The following is a 22,784-nucleotide window of genomic DNA, read 5'->3' as shown; positions in this document are numbered from 1 at the left end:
TGAAACAGTTTTTGTAATAACGAACCACAAGTCCACCTGAAAGGTCAGTTCAAAAAGAACTAAGGTCAGTTTTTCTAGAAAAAAATCCCAAAGGGGGGGGGGATTTGCTTCTGAGGGGTCTTGTGTGAAACACTATTCAGAAAGTGTCTGACCACAAACGTAGAAGAAAGAGGGGATCCAGAGGCAAACAAGCTGAGACATCTGCAAGATGCACCTTGAAGGAAGCATACAAGACATCCAAGTGCTCACACAAATTGACAACCATTGGTTTTCCTTCCTTTTCGGAACCCCTTTGATTGGCAAGGCAGCAAGTAGAAAATTTCTATTTGCCAATACAAGACTTTCTAGTTGCAAGTTTTCTTGTCTACTTTAGCACCTACTTATTACATTGTAAAAAAGAGACTTAAAAGGTATCACAGCTGAATCATCCAAGCCATCAGTTATAGTTGATTGATGTCAGGGTGCATCAAACCCCTTGTGCTGTGAGTACATCCAGTCTGAAGAAGCCTGTGGTGGTAATTGCTCTTGGCCAACTCTATAAGGAGGAAAAACAAAATTTTGCCTGTACCTAATGGGAGTCATAAAATGAAAGATTTAGAAAGAATCACCCGAAATCAAAGTAGCTTGGAAATCGCTGGAATTGTGAAAAAGCATACTGGAACATTCCTGACAAAATCGAACAGTATTTTTCCAGTTGTCTGTTTTGCAAAAAGGTGAACAGATCTACTTCAGGTGTTCTCCACATCTAGATCAAATCCTGGAATAGGCCTGTATTGACTTTCCACTCATGAAGCTCTATCTAGGATCTGCTGAGTCTGTCTGCCACAATGTTTTGCTCTGATGAAATATAGGAGGTGTGAAGAGTCAGAATGCTGAAGTACCAATCCCCAAGTCAGCACTATCAATAGGCAAAGAGGGTATGACCTTGTATCCCCTTGTTTGTTGAGATACCACACCACTCTGGTTTGTGTAACTGCCTAATGGTCCAAAGCCCATAGACAGTTTTCAATGCATGAATCATGCTAGTTTATCCTTGATGTTCATTTGCTTTGGCCTAAACAGTCCAACAGACCATGCACATTTAAACCCTTGGAAACCGCACGCCAAACAATCTGAAGAGTCAGTCTGAACAGATTGAACTGCGGTTGGGAGAGAGAAAGGGAACCCTGGACTGAGGCATTTAAATCATTTTCCATGCAATACTGGTATCAGAAACCCCAGCATAGGAATCTACAAGTCCAAGTGATGTAGGTTGGTACCAAGAGTTTTTATTTTTTTTTAAGGTACCATTGAATTTCTCATGTGTAATCTACAGACTGGTACCATTAGGACCATAGATGCCATGAGGAATTCTCTTTTAGGGGGTCTGAAGATGTTGAGAAAAAAAACTCAAAGATCTGAAGTAAGCTACTACCTTTTCTTTTGAAAGGAAGGAAGGCAGACCTTTTTCTTGAGTGCATCTTTCAGATAATTTTGTGAGGGTGTAAGATGGGACTTTTGTAGGTTCAAGTAAAATCTCATTTGTGACAGGAGGCTGGACACCTTTGTTAGGGACTTCAAACATCTGGGAGAAGACTGCGCAAATGAGCAAATCATCTAAATAAGGAAAAATGTGGATGCCATGCAATCTGCAGATAGCGTTGTGAACACTTAACGTGCAGTGGAGAGCTCACAGAGCAAGGCAGAGGACTGATTATGAAATCCAGATACAGCAAAGCTTGGATAATTCCTGAAACTGAATGACTATGTGATGGTAATTGATTCTGAGCTCTAGTGTTACCATCAGAGAATATTCTGGAAGCAGTGCAAGCACTGATACGGTCAACATCTTAAATTTTGAAACTCTCACATAAAGGTCAAGAATAGACAGATCTAATACAAGCCTCCACTTGTGCTCCTCTGGTACCAAAAATATCCTGCAATAAAAAACCTTTGCCCATATGATTTGCAGGTACTGATTATATGACCCCTGCTTCTAATGTTGCAGGGGTCAGGTCCTTCTAGTTTGGTGGATGTGGTCAAATTCCCCTGAAGAGAGTTGGAAACGCCACCCACAGCCAAGTCCGTCTTTCCTGAATCACATTCAACATCTGCTTGAAATCTTCTGACCCCACTTGAAGGGGTCGAGGGTCAGTTGGTAAGAGATAGGTAGAGAAACTGGGGCAGTAGGTGTGAGTAAGGTGATCAGGTTCCCCGCAGAGATGTTCATTAGCTGGTGCATGACTTTTGTGAATGTTACTTGAACTTGGTTTGGAAGAGTTATCCTCCTGCCCTTTTTTGGGGGGGGGGGGTCTTGCTGATAAGATTTCTGTCTGTTCTGTGCTCTAAAGGAGACAGGCTGTCTTAGAGAAGAACTTTTGTACCTGAAAAATCCTAGAAACTCCATGCATTACTTTACTTCAGTTGTCCCACTCTTTAAAGATCGATGTAGCCACAAGACAAAATTCCAGATCTGGCTAAGTGGAGAATTAAGAAATTCAGACTTTGAATCAGAAAAAATTTTGATTACACTAGACAAATCTCAACAGCACAGAAGCAGAAGCCCTAGACACAGGGTCAGCTCAAATCATACACTTCTCAGAACATGTTCAGAAAATTGACGTGTTAGAAACAATCTGATTCAAATATGACCTGCCTTCTGGAGACAGATCAGAAGGCAATTATTTTTAACTATAAGCACATTTTAGTACAAACTTCCATAAATAACCTGATAATTCAAAGATCCTAAAGTTTAAATTAATAAAAGCAAACGGTCTCATACCTTATCTGTCTAACCGCTTGCCTCCTTTTTACAGGGTACTGGGTTAAAGAAAGCCAAAGATTTCTTGTCAGCTGTTCTGAAGTAATTTCAGCAGGGTCAGTTGTCAGTTGAGAATAGACATTTATTATCCGAGAGACTATTCTGCTTATCAGCTTTCTTTGGAACTACAGCCAGTGAATTAGGAACCTTGCAGGTGGCTTTAAAAATATTTTCTAGAGCTGGCAAAATGGAAGGAATAGGTGCAGAATTAGGAACCTCATCCTGCATCTGCCCAATCCTGCAGGAAATCCCAGTTTGCTCCCAAAAAGAGTGTAGCAACAGTCATAGCAAAAGGAAAAAAGTGTCTAGGATTAACTTCAGCTTCATTATCTAAAGTGCCAGAGTTTTGGGCAATGTATTCCTGAGAGACATTACAAGTCTGTCAGATTTTTCCATCTGAAAACAATTATTCTCTTGTCATACTTGTACTAGAACTGTGAAAAGCAAACAACCCCAGAACTGAATGATGGACCACAAAGCATTTTTCGTAAAGGATAAAACATCTGTCTTGTATACAGAAACAACCTTAAACATCTTCCCTGTAATTAAGTGTTTGCTTCTTCTTTCTAGGAATATGTCTACTTGGAAAGTAGTCAGAGGACAACCTATTATCCCTTGCAAGAGGTTTGTTTCCCTGGACATCACCTGTTCATAGTGTTTGATTATCCTATATGTGTAACAGGTACTGGAACAGTCCTTAAGGAAATATACCCCTGGTCCTTAGTAGCCATTACAGCTATACCACAAGTAAGGCATTAGGTAACTGGTCTGTGGAATAATTTTTAGCCACATCAAAGTCACAAGCCATAGGCTGAGGCAATAATTTTACTTTTTTAGGTACAAGCGGAGTAGAAGCAGGACCAGAAATATGCATGTTTAACCAGAGGAAAAACATGATTGCAGCTACAGCAAGTACAATAATACTGGGAGAAGGTGTGTTCACTAGTAAGCACAACAGCATACTTCCCTTCTACAAAGAAGAAAAAATAAATTGAGAAGGGGTCCCCAAATTGGGTATCATCTGTTGGGCAAAAACTTTTGACCAACTGCTGTTTCTCAGGAGCCAGAAATGCTTCTCCTCAAGCCATCAGTAAAATTCTGATGAGTTACCTCACTTTGATTGTTGATATACTTCCCCCTAAAAAGAATGTAGCCAAGCAGCAGGCAGAGTGAATGAGGGAGGGAGCTTTGACAAGCTGACCATAAGCTGTGTCCTTGGCTGGACACTATCCATAGGCTACTGCAGTAGCATGTATGCATTGTCTACAGTGGTATATGAACAATGGGCTAAGATTATCTGCACCAGTCAGAGAGTCTAGAAGAGTTTCAGGCCAAACTGCAGTGGGCTGTCGCCAGAACTAATCATTAAGGTGCATTATGAATGTGTCATATATGCAGTAAAACCAATCATGTCAAGAACTACCAAGAAAAACAGTAAATAGAGCTGGAAAATAAGAGTTTTGATCACCTAGTCAAAAGTACTGCTTACATAATCATCTAGTAGCTTTTAAAACATGTGGTGCTTGAATCTGGCATAATTTATGATTGAATTTGGCATAATCTAATTTCATCTGACAAGTATATTGAAAGCAACCATGACCTTTTGCTCACCCCTAGACCATAACCGTCTGGGAACCTACAAGCTGGCTTGAAAAACTCCACAATCAATTATGTGCTAAAGGGCCATTTTTTTTTTATTCAGTGAACAAATTACATTTCAAAGGGTATTCAATGTTGCAACATGCCTGCCATGTACTATGAGCAACATCTTATTGCCAAATGTGAAACACTGCTTTCAATACCTGGAGACAATGTGTGCACACCTTTATAAGTAGCTGCAAAATCTGAGCATATTGCCAGGAATGCTCCATTATTATTTTTTTTTACAGACGTTTTTGTAATACACTATAGTGAAGTGAAATCAAATACTGCTTACTGTTAAATCTTGCTTACCTGCAAAGTTTCCCAGGAAGGTTCATGCCAAGGTTCTGTCATACAACTATATACAATGTTTACAAAAATAATGTAATGCACTATAGTGAAGTGAAATCAAATACTGCTTACCATTACATCTTGTTTACTGGCAAAGTTTCACAGGAAGATTCATGCCAAGGTTCTGTCCTATAACTAAATATGATGGTTACAAAAATAATGCCATGTAGTTTACAGGTAATAAGCTAAAGACAGGTTTCCTTTTTTCTTACTAGCAGTGACAGTCATTTTCTTAAATGTGTCAAAGGTGGAATAACATGCAACACATGCAGCTGTAGACAAACCGTTATTACTTGGTTATCATAGTGCATACATGTAGAAAGCCTTCAACAGTCTGTAAATGCTTGACAGAGGTCACATTACATTGTTAATTGAATGTTTTATCCTGCATTGGCCTATCTTGTATAACAAATGTTTCATGTTAATTTTACCATATGGAAATACTATGTAAATGTGTACAGCCATAATTATGGTAAACCATAATAATGACTATGTACACGACTGTTTAATTCTAATACTTTTTGCATTACTGTATACTTCTTCTTTTTGTTTGGCTTTTCACAGTAAGGGGTCGCCGCAGCGGAACTCCAGTCCGCTAATGATTGGCAGTAGATTTTTATGGTGCCAAGTTGCCAACCCGACGCCCAACCTTCAGCGAAGGCACGCCCATTCATGTAGGTCTTTCGGAGGCCATTCGACCGCAGGGAGGACATGCAGACTCCACACAGAAGACACTCCCCGCACACTAGCTGAGAATCGAACGGGAGAACCTCTTACTGTGAGGCAACAATGCAACTGCTGTACCACCGTGGCGTTTAATATATTCTAGCATATTTTTCTTCTTCACTATCTCCTGTTTTCAGTGCTTGTCTACAAGCTCGGGTCATGGATGAAAAGGGTCAGTAGGCCAGCCCAACAACACAATTAAAATGCAATAAATTGATACCTCCCTTCAATACAGTGAAGGCAGAGGCATTTTATATTTGTTGATTATATTCATGAAATGCAGAAAGAGCAAGAAAGCATCACCTGTCATTTCTACTGAGGTTACAGGATTATGAAAATTATGTTCAGACCTGCCCTAGGAAATTTATGCTTCAAACCAGATTTAATGAGATAAGACAATGTGCTTTTTAATTCCAGAAAAGCATATACACCGGATTTTTCCACATTACCTACAGTTTTGCAATGGTATAGTTTCCTTCCTTATTTCTTATTTAACCATTTAGACAGAATGAAAAGAGGGTCAAAGATTCTATTAAAATGCTATCACATTTCTTCCTGTCATTTACTGTCCTTGTGCTTCAGTGTTGCACAGTACCAAAACAATTTTATGGGCAATGCCATAGCTGCAAAGGACACAACAGAACTAAAATAAATTACCAGCTTATGTAGTAGGGACACGACATTAACACTAACTTTTCAGTAGGTAGAGAATCACAAGGGCAAACTAAGCAGATTTAAAAGTTCATTTTACTTAGATTCAGAACTAAAATGGTTGCCAAGAGGAGAAAAATTAATTATAATATATTTCACTTGTGATTTTTAAGTTCCATTACAGACCTTTGGAACTACAATCAGCCATACTTCTCAACCTGGAAACATCAAAAATCTGGACAAAGGCCCATGAAAAACAGGTACAAATATGTACGCTGATTAACAAAATTTGCATATATAATTATGTAACCCCACCCACTCCAATGGAATTGTGGGACACTATCATTCAAACAGAAATTGAAGAACAAAATAAATTTTAAACAAACTATGACCAGAATAGTGTTTTATTTAAACATTTGAACATGTACATTTTGCATACCTCAGCAAACACACTGAGCTAACAAAGAATTAAACACTGTGGGAATGCCAGAAAGATGTTATACCATTCAAAATTACATCCAAACAATTGCAAAATTAGAAATGAACTTATACTTAAAACTGCAAAATTTCAGCCAATGCCCAATGATTGTGACATCATTAGGACAGTTTACTATCAAAAACCCAAAAATCACTTACGTGAACAGTGATTTCCGCGACAAACAACGTCAACTTATACATATTAAGTAGGTTGCATGGTCGACGCAACAAAGTTGACAATTTCTCTCTAACAATGTGTAAATCTCCCTTTCACAACCATGCATTGAGTCCTTGCCCTATGTCCGTCCTTCTAAACGGACATACACATGAACGTCGACATTCAGACTGTCGCTCCTATCATGTTTGAGGGAGAGGCTGTCATGCATGTAAATGTCGAGCTTTTGACTGTAAAACCATTAAGACCTACCAAATTTCTTGCTTCATGAATTTTAACTAGTACCTCAAATAATACCAAATTAAGCCCATCCTCCAAATGTTGTCCAAATCAACTATCTCCGCAAGAAACTCTTTTACTTCAGCAGTAAGTTTTGTATTCTCTTACCTCCTTCTGATCCAGATCACTGGTGACCATCACAATCCTTCTAATTCAATCCTTTCTCTAGCTGTGGGTGAAGTGAGTAGATCTGGAACTACAGTCTGCTCAATTTACTTGGTTTCTTTGTAAAAGAAGTCTTAAGCTGTGCTCTGCCTCTGTGTGTATAGCTCCTTAGGACCTGATCCTGTTTTTTGTCTTTTCCTGTCCCCTTTGGAGCTTGATGGATGCCTGGCACCTCCTTAATCTGCTAGATCTCCATTTATCCCAGGCCACACCTACCACTTGCTTATTTGATGTTGGAGAGGAGGACAGAACGATGCAGTTTGTTCCCAAACTGCCTTTCTACCAAAATTCTTTCAATACTGTTCAGATATAAAGCCTTTTATTTTTATGATATGTACTTTATTCATTTCAAGATCATGAGGAATATAGGGCTTATCCAGACACTTGGTCAGTCCAAAGAAAGGAAACCAATCCGAACTCAGTGCCAGAACATCGTGGGATTTACATATGCTTACACACACACACACACACACACACACACACACACACACACACATCTAATAACAATATATAGTTCTGCCTTCTAAATAATTCCTGCAGCAGATAAAACGGACTTACATTCTGTTTTAAATAAACTATCAAAAAATACAACGCAATTACAGACTTGCCTTCAGTTCTAAATAAGTCCTGCAGCAGATAAAACGGACTTGTGTTCTGTTTTAAATAAAATAAAATAGAGAAAAATACAGAGCAATTATGGACTTGCCCTCATTTCTAACAGCAGCACATACACACACGGCGGCTTTGTGTTCTAAATAAATACAGCAAGCAACTTGCCTTCTGACTGTTCTAACGGACTTACCTTGCAGCAGATAAAGATACACAGTTCGGGCTTGCAGCAGATAAAATGGACTTGTCTATTGTTTTCTGTAAGATACAGCGCAATTACAGACTTGCCTTTAGTTCTAAATAAAATACTATGACTATGGACTTGCCTTGCAGCAGATAAAAGGACTTGTGTTCTGTTTTAAATAAAATACAGTGAAATACAGCGCAATTATGAACTTGCCTTCAGTTCTAATGGCAGCACATACACACAGTCTTCTGTTCTAAATAAATACAGCAACTTGCCTTCAGACTGTTCTAATGGACTTGCCTTGCAGCAGATAAAAATACACAGTTCTGTTTAGCAAACTAGCAGTTCCACACATACACCAAACTACGGACATACAGCAAACACAGTTCTGTTCTAAGGGTGGCACATATAAAATATAAGAACTACAAACTACTGACTTGCAGCAGAAGCAAACGGGAGTAGGACTTGTTGCAGCAGATAAAAATACACATTTCTGTTCAACACACACAGTTCTGGTCAGCAAACTAGCAGTTCAAGTTTTAAAATACAGCTACACACATACAGTCCTGAGTTCTGTTCTATGTAACGCTTCATTTATTAGATGCTGGCCGAAAGGGTAAAAGCTATGCCACTATGCAGTGTTACAGAGTATATATATATATATATATATATATATATATCACTCAGATAAAAATTATTTTTTCTTACCTGGAGGCTGACTAAGCCCTTTTCTCTTCCTGATCTATGGACTCTGCAAAAGTTATGCACATCTATTATTCTCTGCCAAACTGCCACTGCCGTTCCCTACCACCTTTTCCCTCCAAAATAGTTAAAAATGTACATCTGACTCAGTCCAACAGGCTGTAGCTGTCATCACGCACACCCCTGTAGGCTGGTGATCCGTGGTGATGTCAGCCATAAATTTAAAGCGGTATTGCAAAAAAAATACTCAAAAAAAAATTGGGAATTAAAGGGGCCACTTGGGAATTTGTGGCACCCAATTATTTTGCCCTCAAAACCAATAAATACAGAGGAATTCTGTATGGTTGAGAGGTATGCAGCTAAATGGATATCTACTTTGAGGTTCATGTATTACTCATCATTACTTCCTTCTGGCCGCTGGTTATTAGTGTCAACAGTTTAGGCCAAATTACAACGTGTGTGAATACTGGAGACAAATGGCCATAAGTAGTGCATCAGAATCTCTAGGGTGCCTGGCTTTCAAGTTCAATGAGCGGTTAACCATGCTCATCATAGCACTGCTGGATCACTGAATCTGGAATTTCTAGTTAAAACATAAATGCACCCACATATTTTACAGGTTTTGAAATGGTTATATTATGCTAGATTCATCTTTATTTCTCTTTCACTTCCTCCTTGTATCCATGAAACTCTATGCAAACCACGAGCTCTTCATTTCTGTGTTATGTCTTCAGGCTGCTATGTTAGCATGTTACTGTAAATATCTGATGACTATTCATACATCTTCATTCTTTTTGCTAGCAAATCAACTGCCATCACTATTTTGCTCATCCATACCTAGTTATTCCGGACCCCTTGTTACATTGCTGCCTCCTTCACCCATGATACAGTACATTTGTCATTTTTTTTCAGTATGGCAGCTGTATGCAAAGTCAACCCTAAATATATTCATGGATAAAGTCTGAAAACAGAACAGCTGCTGAACAGATGAAAGTCAAATGTCATTCATTTTCTTGAAACTGCTTTTTTGAACAGGCTTTCACTTGTTATTTTAGAAAACAAGTTAAAAAATATAGGTGTTTCGCTGAATCATGTAATATCTGACAAGAAATCACAGAAAGTTACAGTCAGAAAGGCTTCACTGCTCAGCTTAATCTATACAACTCAAACTGCATTATCGGATATCAAGATTAAGTCAGTTTTGTGAAGCGAAGGAATAAAGCCCTGCCTATAGGCACAGGTGACCTGGGCTCAAATAACATCTCAGGTCCCTTCAGAAGCTGACTGGGTTGGGATGAAAGTGAGTGGACAATACTGGTTCGCCCACCCATGAGGGAGGGAGGTGGCTGTTACTTGCCACTTGGATGGCACCTAGCAGGAGTACTGGGTTACATCCCTGGAGCATGGGCCTAAGGAGCATGCTCTGCCATTTTGCAGATGCACATGCTGCAGGATCCAGTGGAGGTAGCATGTGGCACTGCTTGAAGAGCTGCCAGGGGGGATGAGGGGCTCCACAGAAGGAACAATTGGGCTGGAGAGGCTTTGCCTCACCTATAAATACTTGGCTCTCTCCCCTGAAAAACCAATGGGCTGACTAGGTTATTTGGGGGACTAATCAAGCTAGGTCCTACAGGTGATGCAAAAAAAATGGTAACAATTACCTTCCTTCCCTTCACAAGTACAGATACAACATTTATAACAAGCACCAGAATGCATCAGCAAGATTTCTAATACTGTTACTAGCAAGTCAAGGCTGAACAACCTTTTAGCTTCCACCATGGTACTGTATTTTTGAAATGTAACAGAAAAACTTTCAGAAATGTTAGATATATATATTTAGAAATTTACAACAGTGCATGTACACTTCTGTTTACTAGAATATGTATGCAGTAAAATATAACAGTTCATGTACACTTCTGTTTGCTAGAATATATGTAGAAAAATATAGTCACATTTAGATGCACGTACATTTCTGTTTATACATTAAAGGGTTAAACTGCTCTTAGCTGAGAAGCAGGGATATGAATGTTATCCAATTCAATGTATTACAGAATGTCCAGTACTTGGTGCAAGCTTCAAGGAAAACAGATAAGAAACCAGGTGCTTGAGTATTGGAGACAGAAACATTTCCAAAAAAAAAAAAGACTCCCTAAAAGTTTATTTGCCTTGAAACAGAATATAATAGACTATATGACATCAGAAAAATACCCAAGTACTGACTTTGAAAGTTGCCAACAGACTACAAATTCCAAAGACTGCTTTCATAAAAAAATGTATATAAAGGACATTGAAAGTATATGACGATAGATCTGATTTTTTTTGTTAGATCTGGTACATGTAGGATCATGTTTGTTCTGAGGTATCATTAATATGTGCACTGAAAAGTTAAACCTAGTACACTATGTTATGTTATTAGATGTGTGCCTTTAAAATGACTGTATTACTTTTGCTAGTGCACTTTAACGGATTGCTTTATTAGGCAATTATTTTGAGTTGATATATATATAGGGGATGCTGCTATGCATTTTATTTCATTCTGAAGAAGTCTTTTGAGACGAAAGCGATATTAAACTTTGTTTTTCGCTAATGCTGGTGGTTTCCTTCATTGTTTGGTCAGACTGGTGGTTTGGTTTTTATCAGTTTTTGCTGCTGCTGCATCCTTGGGACTGTAATTTCTAGTACACTAAAAGCTATAAACTAATATCATACATGCCATCTTTAACGTAGAGAAGTTATTTTATTAGTAACTGTGCAAAAGTCAATATATAGTGCTGTTAGTCTGCAAAATTCAGTGGATTAATCAGACTTGAGTTTCAGCAAGCAACAGCACAGACATCTGCATTTAATTTTTTAAAAAGAAATACTGTTTAGCCATAACGTATATTTTTACCTTTCAGTAAGCTGTTTGGCCACTTTAGAATGAGATAGTGTAGAATCATTCTACCCCTCCTCAGATTGTTATTGCATGAACAGCTAGCCTAAGTTACTTTTGCACCTTTGAAATAACTTTCCTGTGCACATTCTTCTTATCTATATGGCAGGCACAGGTCACTGGCATATCACTTCTCACTTGGCATTCTTCATGAATGTACAAGTACAGATGCGTCAAACTCTCCTGGAAAACATTTCCAACTTGTAAGTAGCCTTTCTGCAAGCTACTTTCATCATGTTATGCTCTTGTTTTTCTGAAATGCTGTTTTCAAAACAATGCAAATTTTATGACAGTCTCATATGTTGCATAATGGCATTTCCTTCATGTTCTTAAACTTTGACAGCATTTCTCATGTTATACAATATATTTGTTTTTAACCAAGGGTATCCATCTTGGCAGGTCTGTATTTGAAACTTGTCAAGAAGTACTCCATACAGTTACAAAGAAATCAAGAGATAAGAGTGTGGAAGTACTGTAATATAAGGAACATAATATGCATGCAGTTTTCTATTTGCACAGTAGATGTGTCACTTCATACCACATGCAACTGATGGATTCCTGTAAAACAGTGAGTGCATCATGTCTCCTGTACTTGTGTCTAACATATGCATCATAATTAACAGGCACAGGGTTATGCGGTGGAACATAAAACTATGACTACTATGACAGTAGATAATGTAAAAACACTCCACACTGATTGAAATACAACAGAAAAAAAGCTTATCTAATGTCATTGCTGAGAAACACATTCTCCATCAGTCTTCCTTTATCTTATATGATGGAATATTAAGTGAAATATCAGATCTTTAATTTGTAGCTTGGTGCTAGGTGTCCAAGTCAGGGAATTGATATCAAGTGGCAAGAGAAGTTATGTTGCACCCTAACATTTAACATTTTAGGCATTCATCTTTTCAGTAAAAGCATTTATTCTCTGAAAAAAGAAGTGTTCCTGTACATTTTCATGGGCCTTACTAGAGATCTGATAGAGCAAATGGGGACACAGTTGACAACTTAAAAGACACCATAAAAATTTGACTGCAAATACCTTTCTACTAACTTCCCTCTCAGCTACATCACTTTTCTCACCTGCTGCTTACCTCCCATATTTACTACGAAAACTAGACCATATTTGTTTCTCTCATTTTAATATTTGTGCATAAATTTCAACTGTGTGCTGGACTTTGAATGTTATGTGATTATTTAGTGTTTGAATTAGTTTTTTTTTTTAATTTCTTTACTTGTATTGTAATCGATGTACTTCTCCAGTAAACAAACTTAAACATGTTTCTCTTAAATTTTCTTGCTTACGGCTATTCTTAGAGGACCCATCATGAGAACATGGTCTAAAGCCTTTACTATTTAATGACAGATAAATGGACAGAATCCCTGTCACTATGTTAGTAATGATGCCAAAGGTGGAAGAGCTTTCATCATGTACATTGAAAACTGTTTATAATCATATTCTAAATATATTGTAGTAACTGCAGGGATAATTAATGTGGTAACATTAAAAACAGGGATAGTCCCTACTCAATCTATTGCCCCTCCCAGCCTTTGAGCATGAATAATTTGTGATTATTTGCAATTAAATTGTAGTCTCCACTGCTTTAACCCTTGTGGATTTCAACCAGCCTAATACAGAATAGAAAAGTTCAAACTAATACATGCAAGCATACATATTCCTGGTATTCATTAACCAAACTTATTGGGAGATAATTAATGTTCCTTCAAGGAAATCTTGATTAGCAAGCATGACTAATCAATTTAGTGAACCTGGCCTATAACCCACTGACATAAATTTGATCTCAGCTCTTATGTTTGTAATCGCATGTGTTTCTACTAGTTCTAATAATTCAGAATGGGTTTTTGAAAATTAAATGGAATGACCTTAAAAAAAAAAAAACAGAAGTTATATACTTGCCATAACTTTCCATGCGAGTTGTTCATCTCGCTTTCATTCTTACACATGGGTTCGGAGCCAATCCATCGGCTCCGAGTTGGCCGCTTTCACAAGCTCAAGATCTTAGAGTAGCTCGAGGCCAAGTCCCTACCCCATGACACACTGTCTCACCTCAGATCTAGTTTGCTGATCCCAGCATGCAACATATATAACACAGAACAGGTACTCCAGCCGGAGTAAGAAGTTATATAACAAGACCCACCAGACCACAAGTCTTACTCGTTCTTAGAGAACCTGGAGGGGGAAGGTGGGTGGGAATATAAGAATGAAGGCGAGATGACCAATTCACATAGAACATTATGGTAAGTACATAACTTCTTTATGTGAAGTTGTTCAATCTCGCCATTCATTCTTACACATGGGTAGCGTCCCAAGCACCCTAATCCTGGGTGGCTCACTGGAGTATATTCCTGAGGACAGTGGAACCAAAGGAAGACCTGTCCCTGGAGGCCCTGTCCACTTTGTAATGAGTGATAAAGGTATGCGGCTTAGACCAAGCGGCAGTTGCACATATAGTGTCCAAAAGCAATCGAGCCGCATAAGCTGAAGTAGAAACAGCCGTAGTGGAATGCGCTTTCACACCATGTTCTAATGGTTGGTTCACTGAAGAATATGTAAATTTTATGCAGTCAGTTAACCATTTGGAAAGAGTAACTTTGGATACTGGTAGCCCTTTCTTAGTGTCAGCATGAGAAACAAAGAGTTGTTCTGATTTTCTGAATTCCTTTGTTCTGTCCAAATAGAATCTTAACTGCCTGTGAACATCAAGCTTATGCAACATATACTCCAATTTGTTAGAATGGTTATTAAAGAAAGTTGGGAGTTTAATAGTTTGGTTCAGGTTAGTCTCGCAACACACCTTTGGAAGGCAGGAAGGATTAATCCTCAGTGACACTCTGTCAGGATGAAACACCAAATATGGGGGTTTTATAGATAGGGCCTGAAGCTTGGACACTCTACGTGCTGAGGTAATGGCTACCAAGAAAATTGTTTTCCAATAGAGAAATTTTAAATGGCAGGATGATGCAGGCTCAAAGGGAGGGAGAATAATCCAGGACAGTACAAAATTTAGATTCCAGGGAGTAAAAGGTTGTCTAACAGGTGGTCTAAGATGAATGGTACCCTTTAAGAAGGCCCTACATAGTCTGTGAGATATTAGGTTAGAACCTTCAGATCCGAGGTGGAAATTCAAAATTGCAGCCAATTGAACTCTTATAGTGGCAGCTGCAGCACCTTCATGAAAAAGCTTAGACAGAAATTCCAGAACACTAGCAATTCGGGCAATGTAAGGATCATTATTATTCTGGGAGGCCCAAAAAACAAATCACTTCCATTTGCTGGCATATAACTTTCTAGTGGAAGCTTTATGCGAAGATACAAGAATATGCTGTACCTCTGAGGAAAAGTCATGTGACCTGGCTAGGTTGGGAATCAGAGCAGCCAAGCTGTCAGTCTGAGGGAATGAAGAGAGGGATGAAGGGCCCCTGACGAATGTGTCAGTAGGTCTGGAACTAAGTCCAGAATCCAAGGTTCCTCCAGTTGATAGAGTCGAAGGAAGGGAAACCAAATCTGCTGAGACTAAAATGGGGCTATTAAGATTACAGTCCTTCCCAGGGCTTTGGCTTTCTTTAAGAATTTTGGAATCGGGGGAGTTGGTGGAAAGGCATATAGGAGTCCCGGGGCCAATCGTGTACGAGCGAGTCCCTTGGGCTTTCCCCTGGTGGGGGATTCAGGGCAAAGTAGCTTCTGCATTTGGCATTCATAGGGGATGCAAACAGGTCGTAGCAAGGCTGGCTCCATCTGTGGAAAATCATGTCTGCAACCTCGTCTTTGAGGGACCACTCATGTGGCAACAGAATGGCTCTGCTCAGTTTGTCCGCAATCACATTGGATTTCCCCGGGATGTGCATTGCTATCAGAAAGCGCCCAGTGGACACCACCCACTGCAAAATTCTCAAGGCCTCTCGACATAAGGGGTAAGATTTGGTTCCCCCTTGTTTGTTGGTATACCAGACCACAGACATGTTGTTTGTCTGGATCGCGATTGTTCCCAGAAGTAGAGAGTCGTGGAAGTGCTGCAATGCCAAAAGCACTGCTCTCAACTCCAGGACATTGATGTGCAACTGTGACTCTGTTTCTGACCAGGTGCCTTGGGCTGTTCTTCCCTGAAATAGCCACCCCACCCTATCAGAGAAATGTCCATGGTCACCGTGGCTGATGGCTAGGGAGAAACAAATGGGCAACCTACTGTTACCTGGTGGCTGGTCAATCACCAAAGAAGATCCTTTCTGCAAGCATCTGTAATCATTATCAAGAATGACATTGGAAGTTGTTGGTAAGACCACTGCGTGAAGAGCCACCACTGAAGTATTCTCATGTGCATATGCCCCAGAGGAACTGCTATGAGCGTAGCTGCCATGGTATCTAGTAGTTTCAACACTTGAGAGGCTGGTACTTTTTTTCTCGTCAGAATGTCCGATACCTGGTTTCGAGGAGCGGCTATTCTGTCCAGTGACAATTTTACCACGGCGGTGGTGGTGTCGAAGTCTGCTCCGATAAAGGCGATATGCTGCAATGGTGACAACGCAGACTTGTCGAAATTTATAGTTATTCCTAACTGACAGCACATATTGAGAGTGTGATTCTTGGGTAGAATTAGTTGATGCCTGGAGGTGGTGGTAAGGAGCCAGTCATCCAGATATGACTCTGAATCCTAGACACCTCAGGTGAGCCTTAACCACTGCCATGCATTTGGTAAACACTCTGGGGGCTGTTGTGAGACCAAAGGGCAGTGCTTGGAATTGGTAGTGACTGGCTCCCAGCCAGAAACGCAAGTAATCTCTGGATGGTCTGCCCATTTTGATATGATAGTACGCATCCTCAAGATCTATAGAGCACATCAATTTTTCTGTTTCTAGGAATGGAAGGATCAATTGAAGCGTGACCATCAGGAACTTCTTCTTTACGAAGGTGTGGAGTCTGCCGAGGTCCAAGATGGGCCTCCAGTCTCCTGTTTTCTTTGGAACTAAAAAGAATCTGGAGTAAGTTCCAGATCCTATCTGGTCTGCTGGAACTGGCTGGATGACTTTTCCTGCAGCCTCTGGATTTCTATGGCTGCTTGATCCCTGAGACTGGGTGGAACCGTCTGGGATTTTCCTTCAAACAGGTGGGGGTTCTGAGAACGGGATGATGTAATCTCTGGTAACAATGCTTTGTACCCAAGAAACTTTCGTAATTCCTAGCCAGGCATCTGGATACAAAGACAAGCGAATCCAGACTGCCTCCAGAGTAAGACAGTCGGGCCTCCTTTCAGGAGCACTGGTAGGGCTTGCCAAAGAACTGATCCCCGTCACCTTGGTTTTGTGGACTACCTCTGCCACCGGGGCGGTGTCTTTCATTATTACCCCCTCCTCTGCCCCTGGAGGGGGGTTCACCAAGTGTTTTCTGGAAAGCTCCTTGGGACTTCCGGAACCACATTTTTCACCTTTTTGCCCTTTGGGGTACGGTCCAGTAGGGGTGGAAAAACGGACTCCTATGGCAGACAGAGTCTTTCCATCTTGCTCACACCTAGTGAGGGCCTCCTTGACTTTGGGCCCGAAAAGGGATGAGCCATTGAATGGGGTATTAATGAAAAAAGACTTGGAAGGCTTCCGCAAAGGAGCATAAGCGCATCCAGGAATGTCTCCAAAGAGCTATTGCTGAACCAGCTGCCTGACTCGAACCATCGGCTGCATAAGAAATGAGCCACATGGATGAGTTAACTATGGAATTAAGGGTATTAAGCTGGGCTGTCACCTTCTCAGATACACCTCCATCTGTACTACCCTGCAGAGCATCTCCAAGCTCTTTTAGATCTCTTTGAAGACAGATAAAATGAGTCAAGTAGTTGAACGATCACAGAGCAAATGTCGCAGAACTAAAGATGCATTTCCTATACCTGTCCATAGTCCTGGAATCTCTATTAGGAGGATGGACAGTAGAAGAGGTTTTCAGACATCTCTTTCTTGGTGGCCACCGCCACCACCATGACATCAACTGGCACTCCCTTGGTGAGGAACATTTTATCTTGGGGGTACGTAATAAATTTGTTGGGTCTCCAAGGGACAGGTTCCATAGTATCAGGAGACTACCATGCCCTTCGAGCAACCAATTCCATTAGTTTATCGAAGGGCAGAGTCACCCAGGAGGTGGAAGGTTGAGACCCAAAGGCCTTCAGGAGCACCAACTCGTCCTCAGTAGGGCTAATGGGCTGCCAGTCACCCCTCTGCTTAAGGACTTCAAGGATATCAGCAAAGGAGATATCCTCTGAGGAGAACCATGGGGACCCTTCTGATTCCTCTAAATCTGTGTCTGATGTAAGAGACTCCTGCGGGGAGTCCAAATGCCTCCTCTTGCAAAGTTCTTTCCTGGGAACCTCATCAGTGGGGGCTTCTGGTGAGGTCTCAGTAAAACATGGGTCACCCAATGGGGTTACCGGAGGCTCTGGGTCTCAAAGCTTTACAGGGACCTGCAATGTAGAGGCAGAAAGCGGCACTTCGAGTCTTGGAAGACATAACCCTCCTCATAGCATCGAAGGCTCCACTGCTCCAACCCGAAGAAGCTGCCGAAACAGTGGGCTCCAACCCAGAGGAAGGAGCCGAGCTCATCCACGCCAAAGCTCCAAGAGGAAGGGTTGGAACAGACATCGGTTTGACTCTCCCCTCCAGAGCCAACAAGAGAGCGTTGGCTCCCAGACTTCTCAAATGGCACCAAAGTAGTCCTGGTTGACTGAGCCAATAGCACTGGGACAGACCTTGGTTCTGAAGGATCCACAATCATCAGATCCCCCTCCCCCGGCTCAGCTGAGGAGTACTCACAGCAGGTACAATGGTCTTCGGCTCCAAAACCAGTTGGGTTGAAGCAGCCACAGAAGGTACAATGGTCTTCAACTCTGAAACCAGTTGGGTTGAAGCAGATAATAATTTAGCCAGTGCCGGGTTCTCGAGAAGCCTCTGCACCACTCGGTCCACATCCACATCGGAGAGGGTTCTCGAAGAATGAGTCAAAGGGTACCAAAGAAGCCATCGATTGCTGAATGGGTGACCTCAAGATTTCAGAAACCGGCTCCAAAACACTGGCTCGGTGCATGGCTCTGAAGACTGCGGAGCCAGCGACTGCACCTTAACAGCAATGCTCGGAGCCGGTGACTTGGGCTCCGATGAAGCTTTAGAGGACTTTGACCCCTTCGACAACTTGGAAGCCTGGTCAGCCTTGTCCAAGGACTCCTGAAATTCTGGTTTTAGCAAACCTCTGTCCACCAGTTTTCTCCTGCGCTCCAGTAACACCCTGCTGCTAAAGGAGTGGCAAACGCAGAAATCCTCCTGGAGATGAACTGGCCCCAAACAATAAACACAATTAACATGCAAGTCAGTGATCGACATTTTCTGCCCACGCTTAGGGCATTTTTTAAATCCTGACTTTTGGTTTTCCCTCTGATCAGCCATATTAACAACAAAGCTATGTACCAATCAGAAAGCAATCCAAAAAAACAAAAAAAAACTATTTAAACCACACTAAGGGTAACTGCTATAACACAGCACACACACCACAAACTCTACAGTATCTAAAGAACTAGCAATCTATAGATAAACCTCTAATATCTCTAACACTAACTATAATTAGCTAACTTTTAAGGTATCAAATATGAAAACTACCAAGGATAAGGAAACACACAGTTCAGGAACAACTAAAGCACGGCCAAAGGGCATAAGAGCAGCCGCTCTTAAAAGGACGAAATTCTCATCAGCAGGAAAGGCACAGATAAAGCCTGAACTAAAACTAAGGCTAACTAGCCCAAAAACACACTAACTAGAGAAAAAGGTAAAATCTGCGCTATAAGATAATAAAAAACAAGAATACTGGCCCGAGCTCTCTATCAACCTCCGATTTGTTGCAGCAGCAAACTAGATCTGAGGTGAGAGTAACATGGGATAGGGACTTGGCCTCAAGCTACTCTAAGATCTTGAACTTGTGAAAGCGGCCGACTCGGAGGCAATGGATTGGCTCTGAACCCATGTGTAAGAATGAACAGCGGGACTGAACAACTTCACATCACAGCTTACACAAGAGAGCAGTAACATTTTCTGAGAAGACCCCTTATCTAGTTTCCATTACTAAATGGGTTTCAAAATGGACAAAATATTCAGGAGAAAAAAGCATGCCCTTACTGTAGAACTTAACCAAGCAATACAGTTTGAAAAACATCTTCCACCAACCTAATAAGTATTTGCCATGAGAGAAGTAGTGTAGTGTAAGCACACTTATAACACGAGATGTTTGAATAATCACTGCTGCATTAACCTTAGCTATATGGGTTAGATGCTGTCAAGGATAACAGCTGGCCGGCTTCCAAAGCTTTCAGGGCACCTTCCACACACCCAAACCATTATTAAGCTCAAGCTAAGCTGACAAAAAGACAAGTTTGGGCATAAAGCCTTTCAGCCTCACTCTGCTGGCAGGAAACAAAGTGTTCACACCTTGGAACAAACACCAAAAACAAGGAAGATAGGAGGGAACAGCTACTGCAGCAATCATTTGAACATCTACTGTTGTGTCAAGTTTATTTGCACAACTGTGCTATTTGCAGCATATTGATCAGTGCTGCAGCAGCCTTAGTTATATGGATAGATTACACTAGCTCACTACATTTGAAGGTGAAAGAAGAGTCCAAGAGCCCATGAATAACAGTCCTAGCAAGTCTGATCTAAACCTAGAGGAGGAATCAAGCTTATAGTGCTTTGTAAAAAATATGTACAGAGGAACAAGCTGCTGTTTCTGGAATACTTCTAGAATCCAACCCTTTCCAAAAAGGCATAGATGAAGCTAAGACCCTAGTTAAGTGAGTACTGATTCTGCCTGGAACAGTTTTATGGTATGTATAACAAAATGACCTTAGAGAACCATTTGAAATTCATCTTATTTGACAGGTTGTCTATTAACCTCACAAGAAGTAAGTGCTTCAAAGATCTGAAAGATTTAGTTCCATCAGGACAATATCAGAGTTTTGTGTGGACATCCAAGGTATGGACCATCCTTTCTGCCTCATTAAGTTTCAGGAAAGAAAAGGGGAGATTGATAGTTTGGCTTAAAGTAAACCGGGATACCACTTTAGGTATAAAAGGATTAATTAGTTCTTAAAGAAACCCTGTCCTTCGGGCAAATGAGATAGGATTGACTTACCATCAGAGTTTGCAACTCGGATACCCTTCTTGGAGAAGTCACAAGTAATCAGTTAAACAGTTTTCCATGTTAAGAAACTCAACTCAGCTAGGTTTAGCTAGAGTAAACATTAGTCTCCAACACAAAATTAAGATACAAAGGACAGGCCGTTGGTTTTCTTGGAGGTCTCTTATGCAAAACCCCTTTCAAAAACATGTTGACTTTAGAATGAATTGAAAAGGAGGATCTAAGTGCAGACATGCTGAAATGGCAGATAAACGAACCTTGATGGAAGAGTAAGAAAGGCCATAGTATAGCAACTCACAGAAATATTGTATAACTGGAAAACTAGCTCTGAGTGGGTGCTGGCTCTGTTGTTGGAAAAAGTTTTCTAATTGGTATCATTTTTTAATATACAATTTTTAGTTGCAGGCTCTCTTGCATCCATTACTACCTGTTGCACATCCTCAGTAAACAGGTGCTTAAAGGGAATAAGACTGATGCACCCTAACCCCAATCAACTTCAGTTGACTGCCGGGATTATAAAACACCCCTTCTGAGTAGATAAATACTGAGAGGAAACTTGTAGTAATTACTCCTGGTATTTTCAAAAAGAGAAAACAACTGTTGCCTGGGCCAGAAGGGAGTCACCACAATGATCTTGGGAAATTCCTTCCGAATCATTAGAAGTACCCTAGATATCAGTGGAAAGGGTGGAAAAGCATACAGGAACATCTGTCTTCAAGGCCTCTTGTATGAAGTCCTAGAACAGAAATCTTGCCAGCTGATAACTTAGTGAGGAGGCAGATAAGTCTACTTGAGGAACTTCCTAGAGACGGATCAAGTCTTAGAAGATCCCCAATCTAGTTTCCATTTATGAGGGTTTTCCCTGGTCCTACTCAGCTTATCTGACACATCTCTGTGCTGATGAAATGTTGGATTTCAGTACAGTCAAATCGTGCTGTAAATCTATATCCCAAGCCAACATGGCTAGTCTGCAAAGGGGCGTATGACCTGGTGCCCTCCTGTTTGTTGATGTACTACATGACTGTGGTATTGTTGTAAGAACTTTAAGAGGTCCCAGGGACCAAAGATGATTCAGTAACTTGAGTGCCTTTATCAGGACAAGCATGTCTGATATTTGTGTGCTTGTATCTGCCCTTGGTGTCCCACAAACCCTGCACTTTAATCCCTCTTGATACTGCTCCCCTAGCATAGTCAGAGCTATTGGTTGTGACTGACTACCTGGGAAAAGGGACAGCAGAGGGGAGACTAGGACATAGGGCTATCTGCCTCCACCAAATGATTTCTCTTTTCACAAGTCCCAGCATGGGATTTGAAAAGAATGGGTGATGGTGCTAGGAACAAAAAGAATTAACTTACCACTGTCATTCTCGTGTAGAGTCTTGCCAGGGGATCATGAGATTCACAGAAGCCATGAGACACAATCCTGAGGTATTCCCTCACAGTGACCAAAGTTTAAGTGGAAAACCTTAGAGAGATATCTAGATATTAAATCTATTTTTTTTTCTGTGGAAGAAAAGCGTTTGAACTGAGGTGCCTAGTTGGCATCCCAGGAACAAAATCATGCATGAAGGACTCCAGGCTTAAATGTTCTCTTGGAATCCCAGGTCATGAAGGATATCTCTCACCCAAGAGAGATTCCCAGCATCTTGAAACAAAGACTTTAGATTACTTTATCTTTTTAAATATGGAAAATTTGGATACTCTGTAGCCTGCAATGAGCTACAACTGGAGCTAGACATTTTGGACTATATAGTGCACCACGAGTGTTCACAAAGGGTAAGGTAGAGAACCATGGGTGTCAGAACCATAGGGCAAAAGGGGAGGGGTCAAGAGTACCTCCCAGTTTCAATAGACTGACCAATATGCCCTGAAACTGCCACCAGAGTAATTACACAAAAACATTCA

The sequence above is a fragment of the Protopterus annectens genome, chromosome 8.part0, assembly GCF_019279795.1.
Source record: "Protopterus annectens isolate FY-2018-M chromosome 8.part0, PAN1.0, whole genome shotgun sequence".
Taxonomy (NCBI): Eukaryota; Metazoa; Chordata; order Ceratodontiformes; family Protopteridae; genus Protopterus; species Protopterus annectens.
This window is presented reverse-complemented; position numbering follows the sequence as displayed.